Raw genomic sequence first — 23,926 nt, 5'->3', positions numbered from 1 at the left:
TTCAACAAGAGAGTGAGGTTTCGACTTAACTCGCAGACCATCCATCTGTCGTCGTTTAAGGCTCAAGAGATTGGCTTTAATACGACGAACATCATGGATCCGCAGAGGAGAGGTACCCGCCGCATCATATAGGTCACGCAGAACAGAGTAGTAATATTCATACGTGTTCTTAAAATCACGCGCCCTTGCAGCACAGTAAAAAATCAAAGTCTGACGAATCTTGGGCTTGGCAAACGCAGTCCACCATACCAGCAAGGAGGGGTAACGCGGGACAGAGCGAAGACATCGCTCCCACACGGCACTTACAACATCATCTATAGCACTGTCGGCAAGGTGGGAAACATTTAACATCCACTGGGAACGATAAAGTTTTGCAGGTTGGTGACTAAGATTTATAGTTGCAGTAAAAGCACAATGGTCAGAAAAACTAGTAGGAATAACGTCGACAGAAAGAAGTTTATCACATAAAAAATCAGAGAAGTAGAATCTGTCGAGTCTGCTGCATGAGGACGCGGTAAAAAACGTATATTTCATCAGGGTGGGATATTTGTGTTCCCAAACGTCACGCAGATGCATCGTACGAACTAAGTCATGTAAATCGCGGCAATAATTAAAATTGGGAGACTGGTCTTCAGGGCGTAAAACACAATTAAAATCGCCTCCGAGCAGGAGACTTCGAGGACTCTGGCGCAAAAGATAAATAAGCTCTTCCTTATAAAAGCGCGATCGAGCCACAGTGTGACCCGAACCAGAGGGGGCATACAAAACAACGAGGCGGAGATCAAAAAGACGACAACCAATCCCACGGCCAGAGTCAGGGAATTCAACGTCGGTAATAGGAATGCCCTCTCGAAAGAAAAGAGCAGTTCCTGTTGAATATTCCGGCGCGACATTAAAAACAGTTTGAAATCCAGGTAGAGAGAGATCAGAAAACAACACTTCCTGCAAAAACACTACGTCCGCACAGGCGTCGTAAATAAACTGCCGCAAAGAGGCAATGCGAACGTCGGACTCAATACGGTTAACATTTAAGGTAAGAAAGGTGTATGCTTGAACCATAGAGAGAAAAGCGAGAGAGGAAATCACCTACAGCGACGCACCAACGTCACAGTCCATAGCAGGGGAGACGGAGGCATCCGAGGGAGGGGGACTGCTACCCCGTTCCGCGGATCCCTTACGCTTCGGTTTTTTACGAACAGCATTAACGTTCGGCTGAACGCGTAACTTGCGTCGGCTGACGGGCAAGGAAGCTTCAGCCGCCGGTGACGTAGGAGGGTCAAGTTCTGTATCCGACACCACCCGCGCCGGTCCACATGCGGGATCCGGGGTCGCGGGGGAAACATCCGACAAAACGGAATGGTCAACACCGACACTAGCATCCGGCAAACATGGACTGCACGGAGGCGAAACGTGAGCAGGAAGGTCCGAGGACGCAAAGTTGGAAGGAAGCGGAGCAGCACCGCTGGCAGAGGTATGGGGCAGCGAAGCAGGAAGTTGTCGCGGCTCCACTTGTTGTGACAACGAAGTCGGTTCGGAAGACGGCGCCAACAGGCCCGACCGACAATCCGACTCGAGAGAAGCTGCGTCGGAGGCCGGAGGGGCGCCAGCAGCCGCCACCGGAACCGCTACCTCAGGAGGGCAGGGAGCAGCTTCAGTACACAGTGGCTCGGAGGATGCCGGTCGCTCGGACTGGGGCATCTCAGGGAGATCCTCATCCGTACTATTGCCATCGTGTGGGCGACGCCTCTTATTATTCAAAAGTGGCACACCCACCTGAGGGACAGACGGAACAACATCAGATTTAGCACGCAAAGGAGGAAATTCTGTGTCAGGGGTGCGCAAAACCTGTGGCGGGGCGCTACTACCAGTGGACTGTGCTACACCCAGAGCAGAACCACCTGCAACGAGGTCGGCGACCGTTAACTTGCGACGCTGTTCGAGAGAATTTTTTAAAACAAATACCCTCCGCGGACAGTCGGTACGCACGTGACCACTTTCATTGCACAAAAAACAGGTGCCAACCTGACCACTATATGTTACATGGACACGATATCCACCGATCTGCAGGTGAGATGGAATATTCTGCTTAACGTGCATTTCGACTGAACGAATACCACTGTAACATTGCAGGCGATGTTGGCTTGACCAGCGTTCAAGGCGAATGCTCTTTACATCACCATACTTTTGTAGCCCCTCCTTAAGATAGACATTATCCACCTCCGGTGGAAGGTTGTAAACACGAACACTGGTGTACGTAATGGAAGCATTGGAAAGCAGCACGGTACTTACAGAATTATCCCGATGCCGAAAGAGAACTTGATGACCATATTTAGAAAGAATTTTATCAACCTGAAGTGGGTCCATAAACTTAACAAAGAAAACATACAGTTCGGTATCAAAATAAGCAGTGTGCACCTGATCCGAATGAACACCAAAGCTATCGACCAACCAGTCATGGATCTCAAGGGAACTAGGTTGCACATGGCGGGTTGACTTGTCAAAAGCAAAACTAACTGTAGCCTGACGAGGAATAACCTGGGACGACATTTTCAAACTATGCGGTCGAAACCGCTACACAAAACACACTGAAATAAGGACACAAAGTAACACAAGGTACGAAACAACGACTGAGAAACACTCACAGAAGTTGCAACACAACACGGAAACAAAAACGATATTCCACTATACGTAACGCTACGGCGGAGCGGAAGACTAGGCACGTCCACACTGCACGGCGTCTAAAGCGGAACTAAACACACCGGTTAACAGCGCTCTCAGCACGTCCGAATAGCTCCGTGTCTCAAGCGCGACTATGCCCCTGAGCTAAGGAGGCTGTTGCAGTGTACACTTCTTTGCGTTCACCACAGCAGTCGAGAAAAATACACTTCAGAGCTTAGAAAATGCGTACAAAGATTTACTCTGCCACAACAATCCGCAACCACTGAGGTCCACAGCGATGACTGACGGGGTGCTGCCGTCTTTCATCTATCATCATCTGTGATCTTGGCTCAGGCCCGAAAAGACTCGCTATTTTGAAATTTTCGGTTCAATGTATTACCTTGGCCCATTTAAAATTGTGCTGCCCCTTGTGAGAATCGAACTCACAACCCCTGGTTTACAAGACCAGTGCTCTGCCCCTGAGCTAAGGAGGCTGTTGCAGTGTACACTTCTTTGCGTTCACCACAGCCGTCGAGAAAAATACACTTCAGAGCTTAGAAAATGCGTACAAAGATTTACTCTGCCACAACAATCCGCAACCACTGAGGTCCACAGCGATGACTGACGGGGTGGTGCCGTCTTTCATCTATCATCATCTGTGATCTTGGCTCAGGCCCGAAAAGACTCGCTATTTGGAAATTTTCGGTTCAAAGTATTACATTGGCCCATTTAAAATTGTGCTGCCCCCTGCGAGAATCGAACTCACGACCCCTGGTTTACAAGACCAGTGCTCTGCCCCTTTTTTTTTTTGTTTCCCCCTGTTTTAGACCAGTGCTTTACCACTTTTTTTTCTTTCTTCCTTGTTCTCTTCGATTTACCTCTTGTTTCTTTTTCTTAGTTTATTGTTTTCATTGTGGAAAAGTTTGAGGTGACAGCGAGATTCAGGCCTGCGGAAGCAAAGTGGGCAGGGGTCGAAGTCTGAGGCCTGGCCACGATGACTCCACCGTCCTGTTTCCGAATGTCACCTGTACAAGGGCGTCGTACTATCCCCTACTGTCTTGGTTCTTGGTCTCTCGTTCGTTTTTCTTGGGCGCCCTAAAGGTCCACGAAAACCTCAGTCCTGGTATAGAGAAGAAACATACATAAGGGCGGCAAATCCAGAAACAGTGTAAAAGAAAACGGCTCACACAGGTGACCTTAGCCAACACCCTCTCTTTCAAATGTCAGGCTAAGCATATTTGCAAAATCATCACGGAGGCCTGGCAATCGCAAGCGCTGCCAGTAAGCAGTAAGCATGTACTGCCGAAACGCTAGGTGTCCATCCTCTTCATGACAAATGTTGACAAAATGTACGAAATGGCCAATCATCCACATGACGGTATTGAGCTTCGTTCGCGGAAAAAAGGAAGAATCGGGCCGGACGATGATGTCAATAGTATAAGCGGCTTCAGCAGACCTAGTGACAAAAGCAAGTTGTTTTCTGAGCCAACGCCAATTAGCAAGGTGCCCACAGCAGGTGAATCGATGCTCAAGGGTATCCAGGAGACCACACCGAGTACAGTTGTCCGTGTCAGAAAGACCAATACGGTGCAGACGTACATTGGTGGGGACCAAATTATTAATTACCCTATACCATGTGGACGCCACAGCCATAGAGTGGATCGGCAGACTAACATTCTTCCAGAGGTTCCTCCAGGACACGGATGGAGACGGCAGTTCTATTGGATTGGGACCGGCCAGCCCCTCCCAGCGAGCAATCAAGCCCTTGGTCGTTGGCACCGGTCGTCGCGAGAAGACGTCACCGAGGTAACTCACCGCAATGTAAAATTCCCGGATGTGTTTCAACTGAAAATTTAGGCGACCGACATCGACAGGTGGAGCAAGAATCTCCGGACGCACAACAGTAAAAAGCCTGGATGTAATTGAAGTCACCTCTTGCGTAACAATTAGAGTCGTACGGCGGACGTACAAAGCAGACGCCTTGCGAGTAATGTCAGAGAGGCCCAAGCCTCCCGAAATACGCGGTTTTGTCATAACCTCGTAACGTAACTTGAATAGATGGCCCTTCCATATAAACCTGCTAGACAATTGGCGCAACCTTTTCGCCACCATCATGGGAAGTGGGAACAGCTGAGCAACATAATAAGCTTTACATAGAACGTAGGTGTCTAAGATTCTGACTTTTTGCAAAATGGTAGCAGAGCGCTGCTCATGGACCATCAGAGCCCCCTGTATCTTCTCGGTGACAGATTTCCAATTAAGAGCCGCCATTTTTAGAGGACAGCGATCAACGATAATCCCCAAGGACGTATGGCGATCGACAAAAGTGGCCCAAGGGACATCAGCATCGCGAAATCCCCGAATATCAAGGAACTTACATTTACCCTGATTGAGCCGCGCTCCAGAGACACGAAAGTATGCATCAACTGCCCCTTTCAACAACGGGATATCATCACGTTGACGGAGGAGAACAACGACATCATCCGCATATGCCTTAACAGTGAGCTTCCCACCAGAGAGGGTCATACCATGAAGCTTGAGAACAATAGTCCGAAGCAGCGGTTCCAGGGACAATACGAATAAAGACATAGAGAGCGGACTACCCTGAGGCACCCCGCGGCGGATATCAATGGGCGGCGTCAGCTGCCCATTGACTGACACCCGAGCAGTCATTACTCCTATACAAATTGCCAAGAACACCACGTGATGAAGCGTTAAAACCTATTGTACCTAAAACACGATCTAAAAACACATGACTGACGTGATCAAAAGCCTTATAAAAATCAAGGAAAGCAAAGGCACAATGTACGTTTGTAACCGCCGCAACCGAGATAACATCCCGATATTCGGCTACTGGGGTCAGAATAGATCTATCATGAAAACAACATTGATGTGCACCAATCACACCCCGAAGCAGGGAAGACAACCGGCTATTGAGCGCTCTAGCAGCTGTCTTGTAGTCAAAGTTCAGCAATGTGAGCGGACGAAGATTGGCAGCAGATAAACGACCAGAGGACTTCGGAATTAAAACAATTTTCCCTACTTTAAAATCGGCAGGCACATCCATCCCCCTGACAATCTCATTTAAAATCTGCGTAAAAATGCCACCCAAAAGAGGCCAAAAACGGAGATAAAATTCTTTAGGCAGGCCGTCTGGACCCGGCAATTTACTGGACGGAGAGCGAGCAATAAAATCGAAAACATCATCTACCTGGAACTCCCGGAGAAATTCGCCGTTCGCGTCAGGCGCGATCGTCGCAGTTAGATCCCCAAGGACATCATCCGAAAGAGACTCACCAGAATCATCGGCAGAATAGAGACTAGCGTAATACTGATGGAGAGCACGAACCATTTCCTCCTGTGCAATAAGCTGCCGTCCATCATCCACCGTAAGAGAAGAGATGAAGGAGCGACGACGACGAGTCTGATGCCGTAGCAGGTGGTACAAGGATGTCAGTTCACCTTCAACAAGAGAGTGAGGTTTCGACTTAACTCGCAGACCATCCATCTGCCGTCGTTTAAGGCTTAAGAGCTTGGCTTTAATACGACGAACATCATGGATCCGCAGAGGAGAGGTACCCGCCGCGTCATACAGTTCACGCAGGACAGAGTAGTAATATTCATACGTGTTCTTAAAATCACGCGCCCTTGCAGCACAGTAAAAAATCAAAGTCTGACGAATCTTGGGCTTGGCAAACGCAGTCCACCATACCAGCAAGGAGGGGTAACGCGGGACAGAGCGAAGACATCGCTCCCACACGGCACTTACAACATCATCTATAGCACTGTCGGCAAGGTGGGAAACATTTAACATCCACTGGGAACGATAAAGTTTTGCAGGTTGGTGACTAAGATTTATAGTTGCAGTAAAAGCACAATGGTCAGAAAAACTAGTAGGAATAACGTCGACAGAAAGAATTTTATCACATAAAAATTCAGAGAAGTAGAATCTGTCGAGTCTACTGCATGAGGACGCGGTAAAAAACGTATATTTCACCAGGGTGGGATATTTGTGTTCCCAAACGTCACGCAGATGCATCGTACGAACTAAGTCATGTAAATCGCGGCAATAATTAAAATTGGGAGACTGGTCTTCAGGGCGTAAAACACAATTAAAATCGCCTCCGAGCAGGAGACTTCGAGGACTCTGGCGCAAAAAATAAATAAGCTCTTCCTTATAAAAGCGCGATCGAGTCACAGTGTGACCCGAACCAGAGGGGGCATACAAAACAACGAGGCGGAGATCAAAAAGACGACAACCAATCCCGCGGCCAGAGTCAAGGAATTCAATGTCAGTAATAGGAATGCCCTCTCGAAAGAAAAGAGCAGTTCCTGTTGAATATTCCGGCGCGACATTAAAAACAGTTTGAAATCCAGGTAGAGAGAGATCAGAAAACAACACTTCCTGCAAAAACACTACGTCCGCACAGGCGTCGTAAATAAACTGCCGCAAAGAGGCAATGCGAACGTCGGACTCAATACGGTTAACATTTAAGGTAAGAAAGGTGTATGCTTGAACCATAGAGAGAAAAGCGAGAGAGGAAATCACCTACAGCGACGCACCAACGTCACAGTCCATAGCAGGGGAGACGGAGGCATCCGAGGGAGGGGGACTGCTACCCCGTTCCGCGGATCCCTTACGCTTCGGTTTTTTACGAACAGCATTAACGTTCGGCTGAACGCGTAACTTGCGTCGGCTGACGGGCAAGGAAGCTTCAGCCGCCGGTGACGTAGGAGGGTCAAGTTCTGTATCCGACACCACCCGCGCCGGTCCACATGCGGGATCCGGGGTCGCGGGGGAAACATCCGACAAAACGGAATGGTCAACACCGACACTAGCATCCGGCAAACATGGACTGCACGGAGGCGAAACGTGAGCAGGAAGGTCCGAGGACGCAAAGTTGGAAGGAAGCGGAGCAGCACCGCTGGCAGAGGTATGGGGCAGCGAAGCAGGAAGTTGTCGCGGCTCCACTTGTTGTGACAACGAAGTCGGTTCGGAAAACGGCGCCAACAGGCCCGACCGACAATCCGACTCGAGAGAAGCTGCGTCGGAGGCCGGAGGGGCGCCAGCAGCCGCCACCGGAACCGCTACCTCAAAAGGGCAGGGAGCAGCTACAGTACACAGTGGCTCGGAGGATGCCGGTCGCTCGGACTGGGGCATCTCAGGGAGATCCTCATCCGTACTATTTCCATCTTGTGGGCGACGCCTCTTATTATTCAAAAGTGGCACACCCACCTGAGGGACAGACGGAACAACATCAGATTTAGCACGCAAAGGAGGAAATTCTGTGTCAGGGGTGCGCAAAACCTGTGGCGGGGCGCTACTACCAGTGGACTGTTCTACACCAAGAGCAGAACCACCTGCAACGAGGTCGGCGACCGTTAACTTGCGACGCTGTTCGAGAGAATTTTTTAAAACAAATACCCTCCGCGGACAGTCGGTACGCACGTGACCACTTTCATTGCACAAAAAACAGGTGCCAACCTGACCACTATATGTTACATGGACACGATATCCACCGATCTGCAGGTGAGATGGAATATTCTGCTTAACGTGCATTTCGACTGAACGAATACCACTGTAACATTGCAGGCGATGTTGGCTTGACCAGCGTTCAAGGCGAATGCTCTTTACATCACCATACTTTTGTAGACCTTCCTTAAGATAGACATTATCCACCTCCGGTGGAAGGTTGTAAACACGAACACTGGTGTACGTAATGGAAGCATTGGAAAGCAGCACGGTACTTACAGAATTATCACGATGCCGAAAGAGAACTTGATGACCATATTTAGAAAGAATTTTATCAACCTGAAGTGGGTCCATAAACTTAACAAAGAAAACATACAGTTCGGTATCAAAATAAGCAGTGTGCACCTGATCCGAATGAACACCAAAGCTATCGACCAACCAGTCATGGATCTCAAGGGAACTAGGTTGCACATGGCGGGTGGACTTGTCAAAAGTAAAACTAACTGTAGCCTGACGAGGAATAACCTGGGACGACATTTTCAAACTATGCGGCCGAAACCGCTACACAAAACACACTGAAAGAAGGACAGAAAGTAACACAAGGTACGAAACAACGACGGAGAAACACTCACAGACGTTGCAACACAACACGTAAACAAAAACGATGGTCCACTATACGTAACGCTACGGCGGAGCGGAAGACTAGGCACGTCCACACTGCACGGCGTCTAAAGCGGAACTCTTGTACACTTCTTTGCGTTTATCACAGCCGTCGAGAAAAATACACTTCAGAGCTTAGAAAATGCGTACAAAGATTTACTCTGCCACAACAATTCGCAACCACTGAGGTCCACAGCGATGACTGACGGGGTGCTGCCGTCTTTCATCTATCATCATCTGTGATCTTGGCTCAGGCCCGAAAAGACTCGCTATTTGGAAATTTTCGGTTCAAAGTATTACATTGGCCCATTTAAAATTGTGCTGCCCCCTGTGAGAATCGAACTCACGACCCCTGGTTTACAAGACCAGTGCTCTGCCCCTGAGCTAAGGAGGCTGTTGCAGTGTACACTTCTTTGCGTTTATCACAGCCGTCGAGAAAAATACACTTCAGAGCCTAGAAAAAGCGTACAAAGATTTACTCTGCCACAACAATTCGCAACCACTGAGGTCCACATCGATGACTGACGGGGTGCTGCCGTCTTTCATCTATCATCATCTGTGATCTTGGCTCAGGCCCGAAAAGACTCGCTATTTTGAAATTTTCGGTTCAGAGTATTACATTGGCCCATTTAAAATTGTGCTGCCCCCTGTGAGAATCGAACTCACGACCCCTGGTTTACAAAACCAGTGCTCTGCCCCTGAGCTAAGGAGGCTGTTGCAGTGTACACTGCTTTGCGTTTATCACAGCCGTCGAGAAAAATACACTTCAGAGCTTAGAAAATGCGTACAAAGATTTACTCTGCCACAACAATTCGCAACCACTGAGGTCCACAGCGATGACTGACGGGGTGCTGCCGTCTTTCATCTATCATCATCTGTGATCTTGGCTCAGGCCCGAAAAGACTCGCTATTTTGAAATTGTCGGTTCAAAGTATTACATTGGCCCATTTAAAATTGTGCTGCCCCCTGTGAGAATCGAACTCACGACCCCTGGTTTACAAGACCAGTGCTCTGCCCCTGAGCTAAGAAGGCTGTTGCAGAGTACACTTCTTTGCGTTCGCCACAGCCATCGAGGAAAATACACTTCAGAGCTTAGAAAATGCGTACAAAGATTTACTCTGCCACAACAATTCACAACCACTGAGGTCTACAGCGATGACTGACGGGGTGCTGCCGTCTTTCATCTGTCATCATCAGTGATCTTGGCTCAGGCCCGAAAAGACTCGCTATTTTGAAATTTTGGTTCAAAATATTACATTGGCCCATTTAAAATTGTGCTGCCCCCTGTGAGAATCGAACTCACGACCCATGGTTTACAAGACCAGTGCTCTGCCCCTGAGCTAAGGAGGCTCTTGCAGAGTACACTTCTTTGCGTTCGCCACAGCCGTCGAGGAAAATACACTTCAGAGCTTAGAAAATGCGTACAAAGATTTACTCTGCCACAACAATTCACAACCACTGAGGTCTACAGCGATGACTGACGGGGTGCTGCCGTCTTTCATCTGTCATCATCTGTGATCTTGGCTCAGGCCCGAAAAGACTCGCTATTTTGAAATTTTCGGTTCAAAGTATTACATTGGCCCATTTAAAATTGTGCTGCCCCCTGTGAGAATCGAACTCACGACCCCTGGTTTACAAGACCAGTGCTCTGCCCCTTTTTTTTTCTTTTCTTAACCACATTTTTTTTTGTTTTTTACCACTTGTTTTGACTGCTCTACCACTTGTTGTGCGTGAAAGCCAGGGATCCTAACCACTTTTTTGTTTTTTTTTCCATACCATAGTAATGACCCAGGGCAGCTCGGTGGAGGCGTGTTGGGCAGGGGTCGAATCCCGAGGCCTGGCCATGACGTCTCCTCCTCCCTGCACTGAAGCACAGTCGCACCAAGACGTAGTAATTGTCCTTGGTTCAGAGTCTTATGATACTTATAGGTGGACACGGGGGTTATGATGCGTCGTCTATCCAAACAGGTAAAAGCTTGGCAGGAAGGCAAAAGAACTAAGAACTAGCGAGAATGTCTTCCGTATCATGAAGTGAGATCAGTATGCCCCTATACCGGTGCCATTAATGCATCTGGCGCAGGAATGATCAATAGAAGTGGAAACTTAACCAATCCCCTGCTTTTCGAAAACAATACTAAGCATATTCGCAAAGTCCCTTTTAAGATGTGGGAAAGATTTTTGCGTCCAGTACTCATGAAGCATGTAACCAATAAACGAAATAAAATCGGAAATACCATCACCATCAACCACTGCAAAAATGTAACGGCCAAGAAGCCACATAATGGTGTTGTTCTTTGTCCGTGGATAAAAAACCGTGTCCGGCCAGCAGAGGATATCAGTTGTAAATGCCGATTCCGAACTCCTGGTGAGTAACGCCAATTGTCGGCGCAGCCAGTACCACATGCGAAGACGGTCAGCGCAGGTAAATCGGTGTGGGAGCGTATCAACACAACCACACGTTTGACAAAGCGGAGAGACACATAAACCTATACGATGAAGGCGTTCGTTCGTAGGAATCAGCTGATTAACCACCTTATACCATAGGGAGGCAACAGTTGCTGAATGAACGGGTAAGCTAATATTCGTCCATATGTTACGCCAATTAAAACGGGGATACTGCAAAACAATCGGGTTGGAAGAAAAAGACCTGTGCCATTTGGCAAGCAGTGTTCGCGTAGTAAAAACAGGACGACGTTGTAAGTGGAGATCCAGGTAACTAATCTCAATGTAGAAGTCCCGAACATGTCGTAGCTTCGCATTTAGAGACCCTACGTTAATAGGCGGTGACAAGCTCGCAGGACGAACGACATGGAGTAATCGCGAAGTAACAGTCGGGGACTCAGAAAATAAAAGATGGAGGGTTCGCTTAACATAAAGGGCAGCAGCCTTGACACGGACATCGGTGAACGACAAGCCGCCCTCAAGATGCGGCTTCGTAAAAACATCACAACGTAATTTAAAAATGTGCCCCCGCCAAATATATCTGTTAATAAGCTGGACCATTTTTGCACCCTGCATTCGGGGAAGCGGAAACAACTGAGCAACGTAATATACTTTACATAAAACATAAGTGTCTAATACACGCTTTTTTTGCAATAGCGGTATCGAACGCCATGAGTGTTCGAATAAAACACCTTGAAGCTTGGAAATGGCCACTTGCCAATTTTTTGCAGCCATACGAAGAGGACACCGTTCAAGATAGATACCTAAATGTGTATGGTGTTCAACAGCCATAACCCACGGAATAACCACACGTTCAAAGCCCCGCAAATTCAGGAGTTTGCTTTTACGGGGGTTAATACGAGAACCTGAGGCTGCAGAAAATTTATCTAGTTCCATTTTCAACAGCGGCACTTCTGCGGCGAACGAAGCAAAACAACCAAATCATCAGCATAAGCTGTTGCTGTCTGGGTAACCCCAGAGATCGTAAGACCACGAAGTGTCGAGTTGAGACGAGAGAGGAGTGGTTGAAGGGAGAGAGCATAAAGGGTCATGGATAAAGGGCTACCTTGCGGGACGCCACGTTTAATATCAATGACCTTCGTCAGCTGGCCATTAATGTCAATCTTAGCAGAAATGCCAGTCGTCATATTCTTAAGTACCAGCAGCGATTTTTCATTAAAACCGAGTCGGCGCAGCAGAAGCTCTAAAAACGAATGGGACACACGATCAAAAGCCTTACTAAAATCAACAAATAAAAGCGCTCAGGAAATATTGGTGACAGCGACAATCGACACAATATCACGATATCCCGCCAGAGGTGTCAAGATGGAGCGCCCTGGAAAGCAGCTGTGACAAGGAGTTATCACAGGTGTAAGCAAGAGGGATAGACGTGCATTAACAGCCCTAGCAGCCGTCTTATAATCAAAATTTAAAAGGGTTAAAGGACGAAAGTCACTAGCTGTCTTCAAACCAGCAGCTTTCGGTATCAGGACTACCGTACCTCTCTTGAAATCGGCTGGAATTGAGCCACCATTCAAAATTTCATTTACTATATCCGTAAAAACAGGCCCTATAATAGTCCAAAAGCGAACAAAAAACTCCTTAGGAAGGCCATCCGGACCAGGAGATTTGTGAGATGGGGAACAAGCAATAAAAGCTGAAATTTCGTCTGCAGTAAAAGGAGCTAAAAATTCCGTATTATGGTCCTCTGTTAAAACTGATGGGATAGCAGTTAAAATCTCGTCTTTATCAACCGCATCAGAATCAGCCACAGCATATAAGGTCTCATAGTAGCAGGTAAGTTCATGGGTTATTTGATTCTGTAAGGTAAGCCGGCGACCATCAGCTGCCATAAGACCATCAATCAATACACGTCGACGGTTCTTTTGGTGACGAAACAGATGGTACATAGAAGTCATTTCATGTGCTAAGATGGACGGTGGTTTAGATTTAAGCTTCAATCCTTCCATCTGCAGTCGTTTAAGACTAAGGAGCTTGGCTTTAATTTTCCGAATCTCAGAAAGGTGGGCACATGTCATTCTAGAAGTATCATAAAGTTCGCGAAGCACCGAATAATAATACTCAAAAGTCAGTTTCAGATCCCGCGCTCTTTGATAACTGTAGGACATTAAAGTGCGACGTAGTTTTGGCTTCGCACAGTGGATCCACCAGTGAAGCTTTGACGGATAGTATCGCAGAGAACGTAAACACATGTCCCAAGCCGTCTGTATTAGAGGTTCGATGTCAGGGGCATCGAGCAAGGAGACATTTAATTTCCACAGCGGCCGATAAAGTTTAAGAGGCTGACGCTCCAAATTAATTATAACCGCAAGGGCACAATGATCCGTAAAACTGGCTGGAATAACATCTACATTTAAAACAGAAGCACTAAGGGGATCAGAAATATACAATCGGTCAAGGCGACTACTAGAGGTGGCAGTAAAAAATGTAAATTTAACTAAAGTGGGGTGTTTAACCTCCCACGCATCGCGTAGTCGTAGTTGACGTACAAGAGAATGTAGCTCGAAACAATAATTAAAATGAGGGGATTGGTCCTTAGCTTGTAATACACAATTAAAATCACCCCCCAATATCAAAGTCGCAGGATTTTTGCGTAAAAGATAAATTAGATCCTCTTTATAAAAACGAGACCTTTCCTGCCGTTTGCTGGAACCAGAGGGGGCGTAAATATTAACCAAGGTTGTGTCAAATAACCGACAACCAATACCCCTTCCCGAGTCTAAGAGCTCAATTTCGGTAACGGGGATACCGTCACGAATTAGTAAGGCAGTACCTGTGGAAAACTCAGGCGCAAAATTTATAATAGTGCGAAAGCCAGGAACAAACAGGTGTGCAACGGAGACTTCCTGCAGGAAAACAACATCAGCTGCAGAGTCATAAATAAACTGCTGCAGAGACGCTAACTTCAGAGCAGATTGAATGCTATTGATATTTAAGGTAATAAACGTGTACGCCTGCAACATCAACCAAAAAAGAGAAAACGAACCCTAATTACACCACATTAGAAGCAACTACATCCACATCATCATCAGACATGGCAGAGGGTGATTGCCCGGAATCAACGGAATCAGAGTCATCCTTTGCATGCTTGTGTTTTTTCCGCACCGCGTGAAGATTGGGGGGCACTTTCACCCGACGGCGTATCTGATGCACACCAGTTTCAAGAGCAGGTGGAGTGGGGGGTTCGAGATCAGGCACATTAACCAAGGCATCCGAAGGAGTAGCAGGGCAAGAGGAATCAGAAGAAGGAGCCAACAAGGGGAAAACTGCATCAGGAACATCGGCACCGGCATCAGAAGGTGTAGGGATTGGATGTGTAGGAGGTGGAGAGATAGGTTTGGAATCCGCTGAAGCGGAGCGCGCAGTACTAGGAGCGATTTTCCGACAAACAGCTGGCTGCACCGAAGTGTCGTCAACATGTTGTGATGCCTGTGTCGGGGGGGATGTCAACACCACCTCGACCGAATGTTGTGGCTCGTGCGCCGACGGTGGGGCAGCAAGTTTGACGTCATCAGGCAAAGCAGGAGACACAGCGGGAACAGAATCCGAAACAGGCATGGGAGATTCCGGAATTCTCTCGGCAGATTCGCAAACCGGCTGCGAAACAGCAGCTTCATCATCAGTGCTACCGGTATCACTAGCACGACGGCGTTTGTTATTGGAAACAGACGGGATCGGTGTTGGAGCAGCCGATACATCTGGGCGAGCGGGTAACGGGGGAAAACCTGCATCAGAGGAGGGTGTCACCCGTTGTGAAGAATCTACTGCAGGAGGCTGACAAGAAACAGTGGAGGAAGCTGCTGGCACAAGATCGGCAACCGTTAATTTGCGGCGTTGTGCTAGCCCATTTTGAAGCACAAACACCCGCTTAGGGCAATTAGCACGAACATGACCATTCTCATTACATAGAAAACACGTACCAACTTGCCCCTCATAAGTAAGATGAACACGATAACCACATACAACCAGATGGGACGGTATATTCGACTTAATATGCATTTCAACCGATCTGACACCATTATAACATTGCAGCTTATGTTGTGCAGACCAACGTTCATTTCGAATTGACCGAACAGTACCATAACCAAGCAAAGCGTCCTTGAGATAACTGTTTTCAACTTCAGGGGGTAAATTATAAACCCGAACTGTGGTATACGTAATTTCAGCATTTGAAACAGTAACACTGCTAACAGAACCATCTCTATGACGGAACGACACTTGCTCACCATGTTTAAGTAAAATCCTATCTAGCAAAACCGGGTTCAACAATTTCACAAAAAAGCAGTACAGTTCTGTATCAAAATACGCCGTATGTACCTGGTCCGATGTAATGCCAATCGTATCCACAATCCATTCGTGAATTTCCAACGAAGTTGGTTGCACATTCCTGGTGGCCTTGTTAAACTGAAAACTGAGAGTACACTTCCGCGGAAACAACCGGGAAGCCATAACACTTAACTAATGCGGCAAAAGCCGCTATACAACACAAGACACAAAACAAACGTTAAGGCGACGAAACAACGAAGAAAAGAAGACAAAGAAACGTCACACACAGAAAGTAAATAGTCACAACCCAAGATAACGGCGGATCGAATACACAGCACGTCGGATCGCTGTCGCGTCTCAAGCGGAACTACCCCCTGAGCTAAGGAGGCTGTTGCAGAGTACACTTCTTTGCGTTCGCCACAGCTGTCGAGGAAAATACACTTCAGAGCTTAGAAAATGCGTACAAAGATTTACTCTGCCACAACAATTCACAACGACTGAGGTCTACAGCGATGACTGACGGGGTGCTGCCGTCTTTCATCTGTCATCATCTGTGATCTTGGCTCAGGCCCGAAAAGACTCGCTATTTTGAAATTTTCGGTTCAAAGTATTACATTGGCCCATTTAAAATTGTGCTGCCCCCTGTGAGAATCGAACTCACGACCCCTGGTTTACAAGACCAGTGCTCTGCCCCTCAGCTAAGGAGGCTGTTGCAGAGTACACTTCTTTGCGTTCGCCACAGCCGTCGAGGAAAATACACTTCAGAGCTTAGAAAATGCGTACAAAGATTTACTCTGCCACAACAATTCACAACCACTGAGGTCTACAGCGATGACTGACGGGGTGCTGCCGTCTTTCATCTGTCATCATCTGTGATCTTGGCTCAGGCCCGAAAAGACTCGCTATTTTGAAATTTTCGGTTGAAAGTATTACATTGGCCCATTTAAAATTGTGCTGCCCCCTGTGAGAATCGAACTCACGACCCCTGGATTACAAGACCAGTGCTCTGCCCCTGAGCTAAGGAGGCTGCTGCAGAGTACATTTCTTTGCGTTCGCCACAGCTGTCGAGGAAAATACACTTCAGAGCTTAGAAAATGCGTACAAAGATTTACTCTGCCACAACAATTCACAACCACTGAGGTCTACAGCGATGACTGACGGGGTGCTGCCGTCTTTCATCTGTCATCATCTGTGATCTTGGCTCAGGCCCGAAAAGACTCGCTATTTTGAAATTTTCGGTTCAAAGTATTACATTGGCCCATTTAAAATTGTGCTGCCCCCTGTGAGAATCGAACTCACGACCCCTGGTTTACAAGACCAGTGCTCTGCCCCTGAGCTAAGGAGGCTGTTGCAGTGTACACTTCTTTGCGTTTATCACAGCCGTCGAGAAAAATACACTTCAGAGCTTAGAAAATGCGTACAAAGATTTACTCTGCCACAACAATTCGCAACCACTGAGGTCCACAGCGATGACTGACAGGGTGCTGCCGTCTTTCATCTATCATCATCTGTGATCTTGGCTCAGGCCCGAAAAGACTCGCTATTTGGAAATTTTCGGTTCAAAGTATTACATTGGCCCATTTAAAATTGTGCTGCCCCCTGTGAGAATCGGACTCACGACCCCTGGTTTACAAGACCAGTGCTCTGCCCCTCAGCTAAGGAGGCTGTTGCAGTGTATACTTCTTTGCGTTTATCACAGCCGTCGAGAAAAATACACTTCAGAGCTTAGAAAATGCGTACAAAGATTTACTCTGCCACAACAATTCGCAACCACTGAGGTCCACAGCGATGACTGACGGGGTGCTGCCGTCTTTCATCTATCATCATCTGTGATCTTGGCTCAGGCCCGAAAAGACTCGCTATTTTGAAATTTTCGGTTCAAAGTATTACATTGGCCCATTTAAAATTGTGCTGCCCCCTGTGAGAATCGAACTCACGACCCCTGGTTTACAAGACCAGTGCTCTGCCCCTTTTTTTTTTTTACGCCTTTACCACCTTTTTTTTTTTTTAATCCATTTTTTTTATCCTAGCAACTTTTTTTTTCCCAACTGAGCTATTTTTTTTTCTTATTCCTTGGTTGTTCTTTTTTAATTTTTTTTCATTTTTTTTCCTTTTTTAGAGGTGTCCTTCAGAAGCAGGCCTGCGGAAACAAAGTGGGCAGGGGTCGAAACCCGAGGCCTGGCCACGATGGCTCCACAGTCTCGCCCCCGAATGGCACCTGCACAAGGGCATCGGACCTTCCCCTACTGTCTCGTTACTTGGCCTCATTGTTGCTGTTTTTCAGCCAAAAGTGCCACGAAAACTGCAGTCCTGGCGTAGAGGGAAAAGAAAGAATAAAAAAAAAAAAAAATAAAAGAAGGACGACACGGGATAGTTACAAATCCAGAAACATCATAAAAAGGTGGCGCTCATGGGCGACCTTATCCAACACCCTCTCTTTCGAACGTCAGGGTAAGCATATTGGCAAAGTCATCGCGGAGACGTGGCAATCGCAAGCGGGCCCAGTAAGCAGTAAGCATGTACTGCTGAAACGCTAGGTGTTCATCCTCCTCATGACAAGTGACGACAAAATGTACAAAATGTCCAACTAACCACATGACTGTATTAAGCTTCGTCCGCGGAAAAAAATAAGAATCGGGCCGTACGATGATATCAATGGTATAAGCGGCTTCAGCAGACCTAGTGACAAAAGCCAGTTGTTTCCTGAGCCAACGCCAATTGGCAAGGTGGCCACAACAGGTGAATCGATGCTCAAGGGTATCCAGGAGACCACACCGAGTACATTTGTCCGTGTCAGAAAGACCAATGCGGTGCAGTCGTACATTTGTGGGGATCAAATTATTAATTACCCTATACCACGTGGACGTCACGGCCATAGAGTGGATCGGCAGACTAACATTCTTCCAGACGTTCCTCCAGGAGACAGTGGGAAACGCCAGTTCTATTGGATTGGGACCGTCCTGCCCCTTCCAGCGGGCAATCAAACACTTGGTCGTTGGCACAGGTCGTCGCAAAAAGACGTCACCGAGGTAGCTCACCGCAATGTAAAATTCCCGGATGTGCTTCAACTTAAAATTGAGGCGACCGACGTTGACAGGTGGAGCAAGGCTCCCCGGACGCACGACTGTAAAAAGCTTGGACGTAATGGAACTCACTTCTCGTGTTACAATTAGAGTCGTACGGCGGACGTACAACGCTGACGCCTTGCGAGTAATGTCAGAGAGACCCAAGCCTCCGGAGAGACGCGGTTTCGTCATAACCTCGTAACGTACTTTGAAGAGATGACCCTTCCATATAAACCTGCCGGACAGTTGGCGCAACCTTTTCGCCACCATCAGGGGAAGTGGGAACAGCTGAGCAACATAATAGGATTTACATAAAACGTACGTGTCTAAAATGCGAACTCTTTGCAAAATGGTAAGAGAACGCTGTTCATGGACCATCAGAGCACCCTGTATCTTCTCGGTGACAGATTTCCAATTTAGAGCCGCCATTTTTAGAGGACACCGATCAACGATAATCCCCAAGGACGTATGGCGATCGACAAAAGTGGCCCAAGGGACATCAGCATCGCGAAATCCTCGAATGTCAAGGATCTTGCATTTGCCTTGATTAAGACGTGCTCCAGAGACACGACAGTAAGCATCAACTGCCCCTTTCTACAACGGGATATCAGTACGCTGACGGAGGAGAACAACGACATCATCCGCGTATGCCTTAATAGTGAGGTGGCCACCAGAGAGGGTCATACCCTGAAGCTTGAGAGCAACAGTCCGAAGCAGCGGTTCCAGAGACAATATGAATAAGGACATAGAAAGCGGACTACCCTGAGGCACCCCTCGGCGGATATTAATGAGCGGCGTCAGCTGCCCATTGACAGACACCCGGGCAGTGATTCCCCTATACAAATTGCCAAGAACACCACGGGATGAAGCGTTAAAACCTATTGTTGCTAAAACACGATCTAAAAAGACATGACTAACGTGATCAAAAGCCTTATAAAAATCAAGGAAAGCAAAGGCACAATGGACATTGGTAACCGCCGCAACCGAGACAACATCCCGATATTCGGCTACTGGGGTCAGAATAGATCTATCATGAAAACAACATTGATGTGCACCAATCACATCCCTAAGCAGTGAAGATAATCGGCTATTGAGCGCTCTAGCAGCTGTCTTGTAGTCAAAGTTCAGCAATGTGAGCGGACGAAGATTGGCAGCAGATAAACGACCAGAGGACTTGGGAATTAAAACAATTTTCCCTACTTTAAAAGCGGCAGGCACATCCATCCCCCTGACAATCTCATTTAAAATCCGCGTAAAAGTGCCACCCAAAAGAGGCCAAAAACGAAGATAAAATTCTTTAGGTAGGCCGTCTGGACCCGGCGATTTACCGGACGGAGAGCGAGCAATAAAATCGAAAACATCATCTACCTGGAACTCCCGGAGAAAGTCGTCGTTCGCGTCAGGCGCGACCGTCGCAGTAAGATCCCCAAGGACATCATCCGAAAGTGACTCTCCAGAATCATCGGCAGAATACAGACTAGCGTAATACTGATGGAGAGCACGAGTCATTTCCTCCTGTGCAATAAGCTGCCGTCCATCATCCACCGTAAGAGAAGAGATGAAGGAGCGACGACGACGAGTCTGATGCCGTAGCAGGTGGTACAAAGATGTCAGCTCACCTTCAACAAGAGAGTGAGGTTTCGACTTAACTCGCAGACCATCCATCTGCCGTCGTTTAAGGCTCAAGAGCTTGGCTTTAATGCGACGAACATCATGGATCCGCAGAGGAGAGGTACCCGCCGCGTCATACAGTTCACGCAGGACAGAGTAGTAATATTCATACGTGTTCTTAAACTCACGCGCCCTTGCAGCACAGTAAAAAATCAAAGTCTGACGAATCTTGGGCTTGGCAAACGCAGTCCACCATACCAGCAAGGAGGGGTAACGCGGGACAGAGCGAAGACATCGCTCCCACACGGCACTTATATCATCATCTATAGCACTGTCGGCAAGGTGGGAAACATTTAACATCCACTGGGAACGATATAGTTTGGCAGGTTGGTGACCAAGATTTACAGTTGCAGTAAAAGCACAATGGTCAGAAAAACTAGTAGGAATAACGTCGACAGAAAGAATTTTATCACATAAAAAATCAGAGAAGTAGAATCTGTCGAGTCTGCTGCATGAGGACGCGGTAAAAAACGTATATTTCACCAGGGTGGGGTATTTGTGTTCCCAAACGTCACGCAGATGCATCGTACGAACCAAGTCATGTAAATCACGGCAATAATTAAAATTGGGAGACTGGTCTTCAGGGCGTAAAACACAATTAAAATCGCCTCCGAGCAGGAGACTTCGAGGACTCTGGCGCAAAAGATAAATAAGCTCTTCCTTATAAAAGCGCGATCGAGCCACAGTGTGACCCGAACCAGAGGGGGCATACAAAACAACGAGGCGGAGATCAAAAAGACGACAACCAATCCCACGGCCAGAGTCAAGGAATTCAACGTCGGTAATAGGAATGCCCTCTCGAAAGAAAAGAGCAGTTCCTGTTGAATATTCCGGCGCGACATTAAAAACAGTTTGAAATCCAGGTAGAGAGAGATCAGAAAACAACACTTCCTGCAAAAACACTACGTCCGCACAGGCGTCGTAAATAAACTGCCGCAAAGAGGCAATGCGAACGTCGGACTCAATACGGTTAACATTTAAGGTAAGAAAGGTGTATGCTTGAACCATAGAGAGAAAAGCGAGAGAAGAAATCACCTACACTGACGCACCAACGTCACAGTCCATAGCAGGGGAGACGGAGGCATCCGAGGGAGGGGGACTGCTACCCCGTTCCGCGGATCCCTTACGCTTCGGTTTTTTACGAACAGCATTAACGTTCGGCTGAACGCGTAACTTGCGTCGGCTGACGGGCAAGGGAGCTTCAGCCGCCGGTGACGTAGGAGGGTCAAGTTCTGTATCCGACACCACCCGCGCCGGTCCACATCCGGGATCCGGGGTCGCGGGGGAAACATCCGACGAAACGGAATGGTCGACATCGACACTAGCATCCGGCAAACATGGACTACACGGAGGCGAAACGTGAGCAGGAAGGTCCGAGGCCGCAAAGGTGGAAGGAAGCGGAGCAGCTCCGCTGGCAGAGCTGTGGGGCAGCGAAGCAGGAAGTTGTTGCGGCTCCACTTGTTGTGACAACGAAGTCGGTTGGGAAGACGGCGCCAACCGGCCCGACCGACGATCCGACGCGAGAGAAGCCGCGTCGGAGGGCGGAGGGGCGTCAGCAGCCGCCACCGGAACCGCTACCTCAGGAGGGCAGGGAGCATCGACACTACTCCGTGGCTCGGAGGATGCCGGTCGCTCGGACTGGGGCATCTCAGGGAGATCCTCATCCGTACTATTTCCATCTTGTGGGCGACGCCTCTTATTATGCAATAGAGGCACACCCACCTGAGGGACAGACGGAACAGCATCAGATTTAGCACGCAAAGGAGGAAATTCTGTGTCAGGGGTGTGCAAAACCTGTGGCGGGGCGCTACGAACATTGGACTGTGCTACACCAAGAGTAGAACCACCTGCAACGAGGTCAGCGACCGTTAACTTGCGACGCTGTTCGAGAGAATTATTTAAAACAAAAACCCTCCGCGGACAGTCGGTACGCACGTGACCACTTTCATTGCACAAAAAACACGTGCCAACCTGACCACTATATGTGACATGAACACGATATCCACCGATCTGCAGGTGAGATGGAATATTCTGCTTAATGTGCATTTCGACTGAACGAATACCACTGTAACATTGCAGGCGATGTTGGCTTGACCAGCGTTCAAGGCGAATGCTCTTAACATCACCATACTTTTGTAGACCCTCCTTAAGATAGACATTATCCACCTCCGGTGGAAGGTTGTAAACACGAACACTGGTGTACGTAATGGAAGCATTGGAAAGCAACACGGTACTGACAGAATCATCCCGATGCCGAAAGAGAACTTGATGTCCAAATTTAGAAAGAATTTTATCAACCTGAAGTGGGTCCATAAACTTAACAAAGAAAACATACAGTTCGGTATCAAAATAAGCAGTGTGCACCTGATCCGAATGAACACCAAAGGTATCTACCAACCAATCATGAATCTCAAGGGAACTAGGTTGCACATGGCGGGTTGACTTGTCAAAAGCAAAACTAACTGTAGCCTGACGAGGAATAACCTGGGACGACATTTTCAAACTATGCGGTCGAAACCGCTACACAAAACACACTGAAATAAGGACAGAAAGTAACACAAGGTACGAAACAACGACTGAGAAACACTCACAGAAGTTGCAACACAACACGGAAACAAAAACGATATTCCACTATACGTAACGCTACGGCGGAGCGGAAGACTAGGCACGTCCACACTGCACGGCGTCTAAAGCGGAACTGCCCCTGAGCTAAGGAGGCTGTTGCAGTGTACACTTCTTTTCGTTTATCACAGCCGTCGAGAAAAATACACTTCAGAGCTTAGAAAATGCGTACAAAGATTTACTCTGCCACAACAATTAGCAACCACTGAGGTCCACAGCGATGACTGACGGGGTGCTGCCGTCTTTCATCTATCATCATCTGTGATCTTGGCTCAGGCCCGAAAAGACTCGCTAATTTGAAATTTTCGGTTCAAAGTATTACATTGGCCCATTTAAAATTGTGCTGTCCCCTGTGAGAATCGAACTCACGACCCCTGGTTTACAAGACCAGTGCTCTGCCCCTGAGCTAAGGAGGCTGTTGCAGTGTACAGTTCTTTGCGTTTATCACTGCCGTCGAGAAAAATACACTTCAGAGCTTAGAAAATGCGTACAAAGATTTACTCTGCCACAACAATTCGCAACCACTGAGGTCCACAGCGATGACTGACGGGGTGCTGCCGTCTTTCATCTATCATCATCTGTGATCTTGGCTCAGGCCCGAAAAGACTCGCTATTTTGAAATTTTCGGTTCAAAGTATTACATTGGCCCATTTAAAATTGTGCTGCCCCCTGTGAGAATCGAACTCACGACCCCTGGTTTACAAGACCAGTGCTCTGCCCCTGAGCTAAGGAGGCTGTTGCAGTGTACACTTCTTTGCGTTTATCACAGCCGTCGAGAAAAATACACTTCAGAGCTTAGAAAATGCGTACAAACATTTACTCTGCCACAACAATTCGCAACCACTGAGGTCCACAGCGATGACTGACGGGGTGCTGCCGTCTTTCATCTATCATCATCTGTGATCTTGGCTCAGGCCCGAAAAGACTCGCTATTTTGAAATTTTCGGTTCAAAGTATTACATTGGCCCATTTAAAATTGTGCTGCCCCCTGTGAGTATCGAACTCACGACCCCTGGTTTACAAGACCAGTGCTCTGCCCCTTTTTTTT

General features: G+C 47.7%; 10 non-coding genes across 10 annotated transcripts; all 10 read right to left on the bottom strand.

Annotated features, from left to right (window-relative positions):
- Positions 1 to 3,080: 3,080 nt before the first annotated feature.
- Trnat-ugu (transfer RNA threonine (anticodon UGU)) lies at positions 3,081 to 3,152 on the bottom strand. The gene has a single exon. It is a non-coding gene; the product is annotated as a tRNA-Thr (tRNA).
- Positions 3,153 to 9,113: 5,961 nt separating this feature from the next.
- Positions 9,114 to 9,185, bottom strand: Trnat-ugu (transfer RNA threonine (anticodon UGU)). Its single transcript has one exon. It is a non-coding gene; the product is annotated as a tRNA-Thr (tRNA).
- Positions 9,186 to 9,432: 247 nt separating this feature from the next.
- Positions 9,433 to 9,504, bottom strand: Trnat-ugu (transfer RNA threonine (anticodon UGU)). The gene has a single exon. It is a non-coding gene; the product is annotated as a tRNA-Thr (tRNA).
- A 247-nt stretch (positions 9,505 to 9,751) lies between these two features.
- Trnat-ugu (transfer RNA threonine (anticodon UGU)) lies at positions 9,752 to 9,823 on the bottom strand. The gene has a single exon. It is a non-coding gene; the product is annotated as a tRNA-Thr (tRNA).
- Positions 9,824 to 10,069: 246 nt separating this feature from the next.
- Positions 10,070 to 10,141, bottom strand: Trnat-ugu (transfer RNA threonine (anticodon UGU)). The gene has a single exon. It is a non-coding gene; the product is annotated as a tRNA-Thr (tRNA).
- A 6,015-nt stretch (positions 10,142 to 16,156) lies between these two features.
- On the bottom strand, positions 16,157 to 16,228 carry Trnat-ugu (transfer RNA threonine (anticodon UGU)). The gene has a single exon. It is a non-coding gene; the product is annotated as a tRNA-Thr (tRNA).
- Positions 16,229 to 16,475: 247 nt separating this feature from the next.
- Trnat-ugu (transfer RNA threonine (anticodon UGU)) lies at positions 16,476 to 16,547 on the bottom strand. The gene has a single exon. It is a non-coding gene; the product is annotated as a tRNA-Thr (tRNA).
- Positions 16,548 to 16,794: 247 nt separating this feature from the next.
- Trnat-ugu (transfer RNA threonine (anticodon UGU)) lies at positions 16,795 to 16,866 on the bottom strand. The gene has a single exon. It is a non-coding gene; the product is annotated as a tRNA-Thr (tRNA).
- Positions 16,867 to 23,222: 6,356 nt separating this feature from the next.
- On the bottom strand, positions 23,223 to 23,294 carry Trnat-ugu (transfer RNA threonine (anticodon UGU)). Its single transcript has one exon. It is a non-coding gene; the product is annotated as a tRNA-Thr (tRNA).
- Positions 23,295 to 23,541: 247 nt separating this feature from the next.
- Positions 23,542 to 23,613, bottom strand: Trnat-ugu (transfer RNA threonine (anticodon UGU)). Its single transcript has one exon. It is a non-coding gene; the product is annotated as a tRNA-Thr (tRNA).
- Between the last annotated feature and the right edge of the window lie 313 nt (positions 23,614 to 23,926).

The sequence above is a fragment of the Schistocerca nitens genome, chromosome 1 (assembly GCF_023898315.1).
Source record: "Schistocerca nitens isolate TAMUIC-IGC-003100 chromosome 1, iqSchNite1.1, whole genome shotgun sequence".
Taxonomy (NCBI): domain Eukaryota; kingdom Metazoa; phylum Arthropoda; class Insecta; order Orthoptera; family Acrididae; genus Schistocerca; species Schistocerca nitens.
The sequence above is the reverse complement of the archived record's forward strand: the minus strand, read 5'-3'. Positions and strand labels throughout refer to the sequence as shown.